At 44.8% G+C, this 13263-nt stretch overlaps 1 protein-coding gene across 5 annotated transcripts in view; it reads right to left on the bottom strand.

Annotated features, from left to right (window-relative positions):
* LOC147717179 (signal transducer and activator of transcription 5B) overlaps nucleotides 1–13263 on the bottom strand; it is a 1664723-nt gene that overhangs the window by 1213239 nt on the left and 438221 nt on the right. The gene's annotated exons all lie outside the window — the stretch shown is intronic.

Here is a 13263-nt window from a genome sequence, read left to right as displayed (position 1 = left end):
GAACTAAGCGCTAACCCTGCTCAGAATTATTCAAGGCTTAGCAATTATTAATTGCATTTTAAAGGCAGTACAATAATAAAACAAGCTGTCAGCTGGACCTGGCACACACAAACGTGGACTGAAAATGTGAACCACAAACAAACGGAGAAAACCTGAAATAACAAAAAAATGCACAAGTAGCTCCAACAAACAAGTTCATGTTTTGGGTCATAAATTACGGACGCATAAACCACAGATGAAAAAAACAGGTTGCATTAATATCATTACATGCAAAGATGTTCAAAGATGGCTGCCAGGTCAGTTTAGCACGTATGACCAGGGACCTTTAGACATGGTCCTTTAATAACATCTATGTTTTTTGGAAAGCATTGGGACTTTCCAGTCAAGAGTGTGGCATCAGGCACAATGCAGTAAATTTGCAAATAGGAGTGACAGTGTTGTTGCAGTAGGTGTTCATTATCGAAGGACGGGCATTATTTGGACAGAGGAATGAAGGTAGGAGTGGTTACAGGATAGGTGGAAATCCGGTGGTCAGGCTGGATTAAAGATATGCCCCCTCCAGTGTACCCAAAATGACAAAAGACCTGCTGGGGAATTGTAAAACAGAGGACAAATGAAAAAAGTGGATCAAATGTTCCACTCCAAAGAACACAAAAGCAGCAGCGATTGCATGATTAACACTACAATAAAGAGGAGGCAGTTATATGAGAGAGAAAACGGGTAATTATTTTGTCAAAGAAATTAAACAATAATGAGATTGTAATCCGCAATTAATGTAATCAGTAATTATGACCTAAAGAACATACTATGTGATGTTGAAGCATATCCGTCAATCATATGTAATTTGTGTATGTCATCTGTAGTCAAGACTGAACACCCTCATAACCGCAAAATTGGTCTTACGCCTGCAGAAGCCAAACGGTCATTTGGGCAGGGAGTCTTCGATTTCTATGATGTTATAGAAGGCTTCTTTCAGTACCACAAAGTGAATACTGTACACTAAGCGGCAGGGAACTATTACTACATTGTCATGTGATCTGTGTAATCTCCAGCCACACCCGGTAGCACTGAGAATGGGCTGGAGCAGGCCAAATGTATCCTCTTGGCAGGGAATAAGCTCACCAAGAGTTTCCAGTCTCAGTCTGGCATACGACGGGAGCCAATTCATCAAAGGCACGAGGAATCATCCAATCAGGTCTCCCTTGACTGGAGAATGCTCTACTTCAGAAGGGTAATGGGTGGTATGGAGTCCCAACTGCTTGAAATTAGGCTCTTCCTGTTAGCAAAGAAAACTCTTTGTTTTAAAATGCTGCATTAGCGTGTCATCAAATGTATGATTGTTACAAGTGGTATTCAGTTTTTATGAGTGCAAATGTTGTGCTCTGCTGCCTTTATAGAAAGATCCTCACTACATAAACACTTGGCCTCCGCGACTATTGATTACGCCAACAAAATTACACAATTTGGTCTTATGTGAAATTTCACATAACATGATTTTCCATAATTGTTATTTTGGTTGCTTTACCAGAGTGCATATCTTATGTGAAAAGCCTTGCGCGATACTAAAGGACAGGTTTACACAGAAAATATCTGTGTGCAACATTTTCTGCTTGAAGCAATCTCCTGCAGGTGACCAAAGCGTGAGAAATGCGTTTGGACTTCAAAAAGTAACATAACATACCGGCAAATTATAGGCAGGTTCCCTCATTTCGCCCCTGGTAACTTGTGGAACCGCCATTTACCGAGCCACAAGCCTCCGTAAGCCTTCATCCGACATGTGTACCCAGACTCCCATGAACACCCCCCCAGTTTTTCTTCCCCCCAGTTAAATTTAGTAATTCTCCCTAGAAAGATTTCCATAGTGGCACAACATGACTATTTACCGCAGGAATAACAAAGCATTATGATAGCAATATGAGTAACTGTATTCCGAAGAAGCGTGATTCGATGAAAAATGTCACTGTAAATGTAAAATGTAAATAAAAATATGGTTGAAAAAAAAACATACAGGCAAATCATATTTCATTACAAATTGAAATTTTGTGGAATTTGATAACATTTTGAGAAAAATATGAAGATTTACTGATCCCCAACAAATGCATCTAATAAATAAACCAACATCAGGGGTATCAATGTAAAATACTTGACTAAAAGGTGCGGTGTGCTAGGGCCAGATTCACAGAAAATGAGAAAAAATGGAAATCAACACAAATGGGCTGGGGGTGGTACTCTCCCATCGAAATCCCTTTACAAGCATAAATACATTTGTTGTCATTGCCAAACCTGGATCTGTAAAACAAGCTTGCGCAAGTCTATGTATGTAAGACTCGGATGCGCAAAAGACTCTGAGAATCGTGGTCTGTTGATTAGAACCAGTTAGCGACTGCCTTTCGCCTTTTACCCTTCACAAGTACATGCTGGCCATGATTGTTTTATTAAAACAGCATCCTACGCACCCAGTCTCATTGCGCTCGGATTTACGGACATTCCTCAAGGCAAGAGACGCTGCTATGTGCTCCATCCATTGCTAACAGGCTGAGACAAATGAAGGTGTCCGGCATCACCATTTATTATCACCCAGGTAAAATGAGAAATTCAGACCAAGTCCACTTCTTTACTGTGCAGATGCACTTACAAGCGATAAAGCTTCTGTGAAGCTAGCATTGCTCAGAAATAGCCTCCTCTTCCTCGCACATTAGCTCTCACTTTGCTGATCAAACAAGGGGAGAGGTCTGATCACAACTACCATGACCACACAGCATATGAATTCGCTTCTATCCAGGTCAAATATGGTGCTGTGTCCACAACAGAGCCGACCTAGTGCAGTGTAACGCATGCCAGCACGATGAACGGATTCACAGAGGACATGCAAGGAGGATTATTCTTTTTTTAAACAGACTGTGCTGCCTAAAAACGTGTCTTCCAAGCCAGGGCACACATGAATCTTTCAACACCCCTTCAGACTCCCACCAAAAGGATCCTGTGACCAAATGTTACGGCTTGAAATAAAACACCCTGCAGAATACATAGCAAACTACAGGAATCGGTTTCCTTTCTGGAAATTGACGACACGCACTGTAGGCTACAAAAATGAACTACGATCTCTTCCTCCTCTGAAGCAACATTTAGGCGATGATTTAAAGAGGGCACAATAAATTCCAACACACAAACTCTTTTTGCCTTAGAGCAAAATCCAATTAGTCATTTCATATTTTGCAATGTATTATCCCCACAATAGAGAAAACTACATCTCTAGATTCCCTACACTTTATGATCTGGACAGTGTGGTAGCGCGCTGGCATTATAGACAACACATTTTCAACTGAAATTACCATTACAAATGCACATACAGTTTAACTGATAAAACTAATCAGCGCACTAATAATAATGTGTGGAAAAAGCATCACCTAGTATACTGATTTGTTCTGATTATATAAAAAAGCGTGTTTCTGACATACTTATGAATTACAATAAAATGTGCTTAATTTGTGCTTTCCTAATCAGATATATTCTGAAATATTTGCACAGTTCCTTTACAGACATTTACATGTTGTTGTGTGCTGGACCTTCCTTATAGGTGTTTAGTTATCCAGCACAATATCCTTAGTGCAACAACATCAAGTGTTGCATGGCTAAACACTTATAAGGTCTCAAAGGTGATTCATATTGGCTATGCCAATGCTTGTTTTGAGTGGCTCGTGCAGGTATGCCACTGTGAGGTAGAGATGATGAGAGTGCTTTTGCAGGTGCCCCTGTGATATTTCGCCTCTTCAAAAAGTATCTTGGGTCTGGTGTAATACTTCTAGCCCCTATCCCCGCAACCAATTCATCCTTAAATGTACAGCCGGTGTTGACACTCCTATAAACCCTGCCCTCCAGTGACACTTTACCCTGGACGGGTGGTGGTGGTGGTGGACGTGGTAGTGGTGGTGGTGGATGTGGTGGTGGTGGTGGATGTGGTGGTGGTGGACGTGGTGATGGTGGACATTGTGGTGGTGGTGGACATTGTGGTGGTGGTGGAGATTGTGGTGGTGGACATTGTGGTGGAAGTTGTGGTGGAAGTTGTGGTGGTGGTGGACGTGGTAGTGGAGGATGTGGTAGTGGTGGACGTTGTAGTGGTGGACGTGGTAGTGGTGGACGTGGTAGTGGTGGACATGGTGGAGGTGGACATGGTGGCGGTGGACATGGTGGAGGTGGACATGGTGGAGGTGGACGTGGTGGAGGTGGAGGTGGTGGTGGTGGACGTGGTGGTGGTGGACGTGGTGGTGGTGGACGTGGTGGTGGTGGACGTGGTGGTGGTGGACGTGGTGGTGGTGGATGCAGTAGACGTGGTAGTGGTGGACGTGGTAGTTGTGGACATGGTGGTAGTGGACGTGTTGGTGGTGGACGTGGTGGCGAATGTGGTGGTGAATGTGGTGGTGGACATGGTGGTGGATGTGGAGGGGGACGTGGAGGATGTGGACATGGTGGTAGTGGACATGGTGGATGTGGTGGTGGTGGATGTGGTGGATGTGGTGGTGGTGGTGGTGGTGGATGTGGTGGCGGACGTGGTGGATGTGGTGGTCGTGGTGGATGTGGTGGTCGTGGTGGACGTGGTGGACGTGGTGGGTGTGGTGGTGGACGTGGTGGTGGATGAAATGTTGGTTGTGGATGTGGTGGTGGTGGTGGACGTTGTGGTGGTGGATGTGGTGGTGGTGGACGTAGTGGACGTGGTGGTGGCGGACGTGATGTGGTGGACCTGGTTGTGGTGTGGTGGACGTGGTGGTGGTGGTTGACGTGGTGGTGATTGACGTGGTGGTGGTGGCGGTGGCTGACGTGGTGGCGGTGGCTGACGTGGTGGCGGTGGCTGACGTGGTGGCGGTGGCTGACGTGGTGGCGGTGGCTGACGTGGTGGCGGTGGCTGACGTGGTGGTGGTGGCTGACGTGGTGGTGGTGGCTGACGTAATGGTGGTGGCTGACGTGGTGGTTGTGGACCAGGTGGACGTGGTGGTGGCGTTTTGCCGTGGTGGATGTGGTAGTGAACGCGATGGTGGAGACGTGGTGGTGGTGAACGTGGTGGTGAACGTGGTGGTGGTGAATGTGGTGGTGGTGAATGTGGTGGTGGTGGTGGTGGTGGACATGTGGTGATGGTGGACATTGTGGTGGTGGTGGACATTGTGGTGGTGGTGGACATTGTGGTGGTGGTGGACATTGTGGTGGTGGTGGAAGTTGTGGTGGATGTGGTGGTGGTGGAAGTTGTGGTGGGTGTGGTAGTGGTGGACGTTGTAGTGGTGGACGTGGTAGTGGTGGACGTGGTAGTGGTGGACGTGGTGGTGGTGGACGTGGTGGACGTGGTGGTGGTGGACGTGGTGGTGGTGGACGTGGTGGACGTGGTGGTGGTGGACATGGTGGTGGTGGACGTGGTGGTGGTGGACGTGGTAGTGGTGGACGTGGTGGTGGTGGACGTGGTAGTGGTGGACGTCGTGGTTGTGGGCATGGTGGTAGTGGACGTGGTGGTGGTGGTGGACGTGGTGGATGTGGTGGTGGCCGTGTGGATGTGGAGGGGGACGTGGAGGATGTGGACGTGGTGGAAGTGAACATGGTGGTGGATGTGGTGGAGGTGGTGGTGGAGGTGGTGGTGGATGTGGTGGATGTGGTGGTGGATGTGGTGGTGGCGGACGTGGTGGATGTGGTGGACGTGGTGGGGACATGGTAGTGGTGGATGAGATGTTGGTGGTGAATGTGGTGGTGGTGGACGTAGTGGATGTGTTGGTGGTGGGCATGGTGGTGGTGATGGTGGACGTGGTGAAGGTGGACGTGGTGACGGTGGACGTTTGTAGTGGTCGTGGTGGTTGACGTTTGTGGTGGACGTGTGTGGTGGTGGTGGACGTGTGTGGTGGTGGTGGACGTGGTGGTGGTGGTGGACGTGGCGGTGGTGGTGGTGGACGACTATTGGGTGGGAGGGTGCTGGCAGAATGCGGAAGGAGAGGAGGATCTCAAAGGGGGAACATGGGAGAGCAGAAAGAGGCCGAATATTAGAAACAAACAAGCGCTGAAGAAAAGAAAATCTTACGGCTGCCATTGTTCACTAATCGGCTTAGCAAGTGCAGCTGTTGCGCTGGTTTAATAAACCTTAAAAAGCAGTGATGGAAGAGAGGCACTGAAATTTGGAAGTGCTTCACGACCTAAACAAGCGGTCTTCACTTTTCAAGCACTCGCATTTCTGCTTGTGGCGGCTTCCACCTTGCAGGAGCGAGCAGTGGCTATATATTTGTAATTAACGTGGCTGCTCTGCTGCTAGTTCCCGCAAGGTGGGTGCCTCCACAAGCACGAGTGCGAGTGTTTGAAAAGTGAAGACCGATGGCTAAAGGCCCTCCTAGAGTCCTAAAAAACCTTTTCTGGCCCTGTACCAGAAAGACTGTCACAAGGGGCATAGCTTCAATGGGGGTTTGGGGTGCTACACCCCCTAATAAATCCATTCTCTAGTAAATAGTTGGGTTCAGGAGTGTTCAGTCGTGTGAGATCGTATTTTACCATATGTTAGCATGGTTGTCGGAAAACTAAAAGTTCACACACCCCTAAACTTACTGACCAAGCTACGCCCCGATTGTCACATAAATCCTCTCACTTTACAATCAGAGAAAGTAAACACCAAGCTCCGTCAGAAGACAGAGCCTGACATGTGACCTCTGCCTCTGTACATGCAGCAAATGTAAAAAGATAAGAACAGAATGTCAAGGCCTGTTAACAGAAAGTGATGACTAAAGGAAGAACAAAAGGAGCGATATTGGACAAGCTATGCTCCCAGGTGGGGCAAAGCGATGCTAGACAGCCTATACCAAATAAAGTCAGCAAATAGAAAGCCAGAAAAAGTGAGTTGCCAGACAACAAAATCAATGTAAACCAATATGAGGAATGCATTCCCAGGGAAACTATCAGAATGCCCACAAGGGCTCTATGCACAACCAGGCTTTGACCTAAAAATGATCTCTCCAATTTCTAACTGCAAATGTGGAACTTTCTGTCATACTCCTTAGGAAATAAACAACACAGGGGAAGTGGGCCAAATGGAGGTAACACAGAGGCTTCAATAAGGGTGCCATGATGAATTTGAATCCATTGGAGACAGCATGAAACGTGGCGAAAGTTGCACCAGAAAACAAGTTACTTACCTGTAACTTCAGTTATCCAGTATTGGTGTCTTTCATAGATTCCCATGCTTGAATCATCCCTGCCGTCGAGGTGGGAGAATCACAGTAAATTGTATAACAGCTGTAATTAATCTGATCATAGTCAATAATGCATGGAGCAGTCACTGCATTAGCCCATCCATATCTTTTTGTAAAAAGAACCAAAGTTAAAACACAACCAATAAGACATCGGCACCCTCTAAAACAATCCAAAGAAAGGCAAGTCCCTCAGATTTTTTAGCACAGGTGACAAGAGTATAGATAATAAGTAAGGGAATCCTCTCTGGGGAGGATGGTGAGTGGCATGTGAATCTTTGAAAGATATCAATACTGGATAACTGAAGTTACAGGTTTGCAAATCGTTTTCTTATTCAGTATTGGATCTTTCATAGATTCACATGCTTCGGTAAGAATAGCAAGCAGTTACCAAAGATAACTTATTCAAATTCTGAGGATGGTGAAAACCTATATAGAAAACACACACACACAGATTATATATATATATGGTATCATGTTGAAATTTGTTCCTATTATGTCACATAGCCAGGATGCTATTTGGATGTGAAACGCATGATTAGCGTTTGTTGTGGATATAGTTTCTTTAAATGATGAAACCCAATGAATTTGACATATTAGGTTAATATATAAAAAAAGTACATAAAAGTATGTTGAAATGCATTTATCAAATGTACATACATTTTGGGCCATTTGTTCTATGTAAGCGCACTCCCCTCCAAGATGGCCGCGACATTTAAGCTAGGAGTCTGTTGTTTATTTTGTCACTTAATCACGTGAAACTTTATTTATTGTTTGCTCATTGTTTTTGGAATCACCCGTGACCAAGGCGAGTTTCCTCGCCGAAACGCGTTGGGTTTTTTCCGTGTTTCATCACGATGCTGCATTTGAATGAATAAATGGATTTGGAAAAGCGCACTTCGTATTGAATTGTGATCCCTGGTTTCTCGAGGAGAGTGCAGGAGCGTAGCGTTGCTACGCATTGTGGACCTGAATATATAGAGAGATAGATAGATAGATAGATAGATAGATAGATAGATAGATAGATAGATAGATAGATAGATAGATAGATAGATAGATAGATAGATAGATAGATAGATAGATATGTGAAACAATGGCCCAAAAGCATTAAGGACACACTCCCAGTTGATGAAATCTTACGATTTATTAAAAGGACACCAGCAGCTTCAGTCCGGTATTTGGATCCATTTACTTTTTTCTTTTCCTGACGCATTTCGAGGCTTCAGCCTCCTAATCATAGGCAACTCGTAATCTGCACGGAAGGACTCTTGATGCTTTAATTGTTTGCATGCTTTTAACCCTCAGTGGGCGATGTCATTAGTCACTGTGTTGCATGTCGGGACTTGTAGTCCATTCAAGCACAATTGTTTTCTTGTAGTAATTTCCGTCATATTCCTAAGATTTACAGCATATATAGATATGCATGTAAAACATAACAATAACATGTTAACAGAATGCAATTGAATTTAAATCAAACACCTCCAAAACAGAGACATACCTTACTGAAAAAGGTTACGCAAGACTGTTTGTCCTACTGCTGCTTCTGCATCTGTAGCAAAATCCAAGCAGTAATGCTGCGTAAATGTATGCGTACTACTCTATGTTGCTACATGACAAATTCTGTCGGCTTTTCAGCAAGAGAAATTGGGTTTGGAAAAACTTTCTCAGAATAACCGGTTCATTTAGGTGGAAAGAAGAAGGTACCTTTAGAATAAATGCTGGGTTTGTTCCAAGCAGGACATGGTCATTATTGAAACGAAGATAAGGTTCTTTAATCGTTAACACTTGTATTTCGCTGACCCTCCTGGCGGATATAAGAGCAAACAGCAATGCAGCTTTCCAGGAAATAAACCTGAACTCAGACTTGTGTATAGGCTAAAAAGTTGACTTCATAAATTTTGCAAGAACTATATTAAGGCTCCATTCAGGAGGAGGAACACGAATAGGAGTGAAAACTCTAAACAACCATTTCATGAATTGTTTCATCAGTCGACCCTAACAAAGTGAAGGACCTTTGGAGGACCGTCTGGAACTGGAAATGGAAGCAAGATGTACCTAATAGAGGTACAGAGGAGTCCTGATTTAGCCAAGGAAAGAAGATCAGGCCAACTTTTCTCTGGAGGAGAATCAAAATGGATGCATATTATCCTGAAGTCACCATGAACAGAAGCGTTTCCATTTTAAACTGTAGGCCTTAATAGTAGACACTGCTCTTGCTTTAGATAGAATGTCCTTACAATACTGAGGCAGATTTAGGTCCTTAAATTCATTAGCCATGCATGCAGCTGGATCGATGCAGGACGTGGATGGAAAACCGGACATTTTCTCATTGTCAGCAACGTCGACTTTATTGGAAGGCGATAAGGTCTGCACTCTGAGAGTATGAGAAGCTCTGTGAACCAATGTTGGCGAGGCCAACTCAGAGCAATGAGAATCAGATAACATGACTCTCTTTTCATTTTCATCAGTAGCCTTGTTATTAGAGGGTATGGGGCAAAAACGTACACGATGATCCCGACCATTTTATTAGAAACGAATTTCCACATGATTCTCTTTCTAGTTCTCAGCTGGCGTAGAGCTGGCATTTCAGGTTTATTCTGGAAGCAAACAGATCCAAGTTCGGTTTGCCCCACTTCTGGAAAATTAAGTAGAGAATTGCCTGGTTTAGTTCTCACTCATGGCAGAAATTGGAAGTTCTGTTTAGAGTATCTGCTAGACAGTTGCTTACCCCTGGGAGATGTTTCACTCTGATGGAGGTGTGGTGTGAACAAATCCATATCCAGATTCCCTGCGCTTCTAGAGATAGAATATGGAAATGTGTACCTCCTTGTTTGTTGAGGTAATACTTGCATGTAGTATTGTCCGTTCGTATGAGAACTGAAGAGCCTTGTATTCTGGAGGAAAGCCTGTAAGGCTAGGAAAATACAAGCAAATCCAGAAGATGATGTGCATTTTTGCAAGCAATTTGGACCATTTGCCTCTTATTTGAAGATCCTGAAGATGGCCCCCCGAGCAGCCTAGAGAGGCGTCCATGGTAAGGATGAAATCCGGTAACGGGGAATGGAAAGTTCGGCGGACGAAAGATTCTTGGAGGATTGCCGCCAAAGAAGCGCTTCTTTCATGGCTGGAGTTATCTGATCTAGACGTCGTACTACCCGGTTACTTGGAGCCATTGCTCGTCTAGCTGCTCTTGTAAGGGTCTCATTTTGAGAAGTGTGTGAGGTCAAAATTGAAGAAATCATGCAGAGCAGGTATTTTATTAGGCGTACAGAAATGAACTCTCTTCTGGCTACGCTGGCCTCTAATGAAATGAGATTTATTTGTCTTTCTGCAGACTAGAATGCCCTGTCTTGGACGGTATCCATAATTGCTCCGAGAAAGGTAATCTTTTGGGACGGTTGTAGAGCAGGCTTTTGATAATTGAGCATCAGCCCCAGGGAGTGAAACATCTGTAAACATATCGAAGTTGCCTTTGAGGCCTGCTGATAAGACAGTGCTTTTACTAGCCAGTCATCGAGATAAGGGAACAGTTGAATACCTTGAAGACTAAGATGAGCAGCAACTGGAGCTAGGCACTTGGTGAACACTCATGGGGCTAAGCGGAGACCAAATGGGAGGACTTTGATTGAGACGCAGAAATATCTCCTGGAGAGTGACCATTCAGAAAGTCTTTTTCTGCAGATTCTGGTTTACATTTCTTAGATCCAAAATGGGTTTACATGTCTGAGATCCAGAATGGGTTTCCATCCCCCCTGACCTTTTCCTTATTAAAAAGATGCTGGAATAAAAACCCTTTCCCCTCTGAGAACGAGGGACTTTTTCAAAGGCTCCTTTCTGAAACATTAAGGAATGCTTCCATTGTTAACAATTGGAGATGAGATAGTAGCTATCTTAGGGGTGGATGAGAAGGTGGAACTGTTACAAATTCTAAAGTACAGCCATACTTTATAATGCCTAGGGCCCATTTGTCAATTGTAATTTGACTCCACTGATCCTGATCCATCAAACTGCAGCCTAGAATCTTGCTCTATACCTCAGGACTGAAAGTGGCAGATTTTACCCAGACCTGACAACAGAGAACTGCTGCTCCAGCTAATTGTCTAAAAGCAAGAGAAGCCATGTCCATGGATACATCAATAATCTCAGAGGCTGATCTTTCACCTTCTAGAAGAATCTTTCGTGCCTCTTGTTACTGGAAATATTCAAGATATGATGCCACATCTGGCGGTCATATTGTCGTAGAATTACCAGGGAATTGGAAGCCTGCACTGATGCACCTGTAATGGTGGTAAACCTTTATCAATATTGACAAAGTGCTGCCCATCTTTATCAGGAGAAGAAGTAATAAGCACTGAAGGGTTTCAAGATCTTCATAGTGTAGCCTGAGCAATCACAAAAACTGGCCGTGGACGTCCCAGTAAGCAGGATCTTTATTGTGAAGCCTGAGCAATTACCGAAACAGGCTTTAGATATCCCACTAAGCAGGCTGGTGCATCGTCAGAGGCCTTCTACTTTTTTATCAATCCTGGGAAGGACTGCCGGAAATGAATATGGCGCTTTTATCATTTTGATCCCTTCCTCCCAAAAGTGATCAATAATAGGAATTGAACGTAAGGGTTTTCTGGACTGATCCTTAAAATCATATAAAAAACAATCAGACTGTTTCACAGGCATCGGTAAATAAAAACGATTTGCAGCTCTTTCCATCAAAGCATGGAAGCCGCCAATATCCTGAGGTGGAGTGTCAATTGCCTGAGGAGTTGGAGTAGAAGGTATAGGAATTAAATAATCTTCCCATTCATCAATAACTGGTGGAAGATTTTGAATTTCACCTTCTTCTACCTCATCATCCGGTATGGGTCGCCTAAGGGAAGACGGTCATAGGCCTCTTCCAGGGGAGGAGGCGGCTAGATGCCCCTCCTACGAATTTCCTGGGGCCCAGATATCCGCCACGGCGGATATGGTAGACAGTGTGGGGTGGGAGGGGGGTCCACGCTACCTTCTTACGGACACCTCACACGAGTCCTCGGACGACCCTTAAGATGGCGTCGAGTTAAAATAGGGGGCCCCGCAAGACAAGGGAAATTGGAGTTGGCACAGAGGTAGAGTCCTCTGCGCGCCCGCCCTCACACCGTGAGGGGGAGAGTTCTGGTAGTAGGGATCTGACACCGGTTGCGACCTTGCCGTTGGCCCGTAATGTTAGGATGTACAATTTTAATTTAGAAAGTATGCATTTGCAGGATGTTAGACTCGGCTAGGAAATCCTCTCTACTAGAGATTTGTTAAGGATAGCCAAAGAACATGTCTTCATCGAAATGTAATAAATGAAAATTGTACATGATATGAAACTGTTAATTTAATGTTTTTAATTTTGTTTCATATTTTAATAAATACGGCCGGGAGGGTAACTCCCTCCCGCCTTCCAAAAGTTCAGAACTGCGTCCGTCTTCCCATCCTTGGGGATTGTGTTGGGAGGGGGTGACAGGCATCCCGGCCATATCCGCAGGAGGCAATGGAGATTTTGCTACTTGTACTGATCCCGCTCAAGTAGGGCAATGGGTGTGATAGTGATGCAACATAGTTGTCAAATCTAGTACCAATGCAGCAGGCAGCTGTATCATTGGCTCTTGGCATGTCATCAAACATTGTGATTTGTCCATAGATTGGGGATACTGGGGCCTATAACATTCGTCCTCATACTCCTCTTCCTGAAAATTGACATGGAGTTGTGAAGGACTGCGAGCCGGCCTGAACATCCCTTTCATCATCACACTCCACTAACGACTGCCTAGGAGGTAAAGGCAAAATATGAGAGGCATCATGGAAAAAACCTCTCGACTACGGCATCGTCGAGGAGAATCTCAATAACAAAACAGGTTTAATTTGCAAGATGGAAAGTCTCTTTGATTAAGGCATCAGCTAAATCTTAATCGGCGGTGATGCAGACACCATCGACGTAGAGTAGACAGTTGTCAGTGACAGTGTTATCATCAGAGCAGTCAATGGAGTCACCACCGTCGACTAAGTAGTCGTCGACAGAGGAGGCACTGTTGATGGA

This window comes from Lissotriton vulgaris, chromosome 5 (assembly GCF_964263255.1).
Source record: "Lissotriton vulgaris chromosome 5, aLisVul1.2, whole genome shotgun sequence".
Lineage (NCBI taxonomy): Eukaryota > Metazoa > Chordata > Amphibia > Caudata > Salamandridae > Lissotriton > Lissotriton vulgaris.
This window is presented reverse-complemented; position numbering and strand designations above follow the sequence as displayed.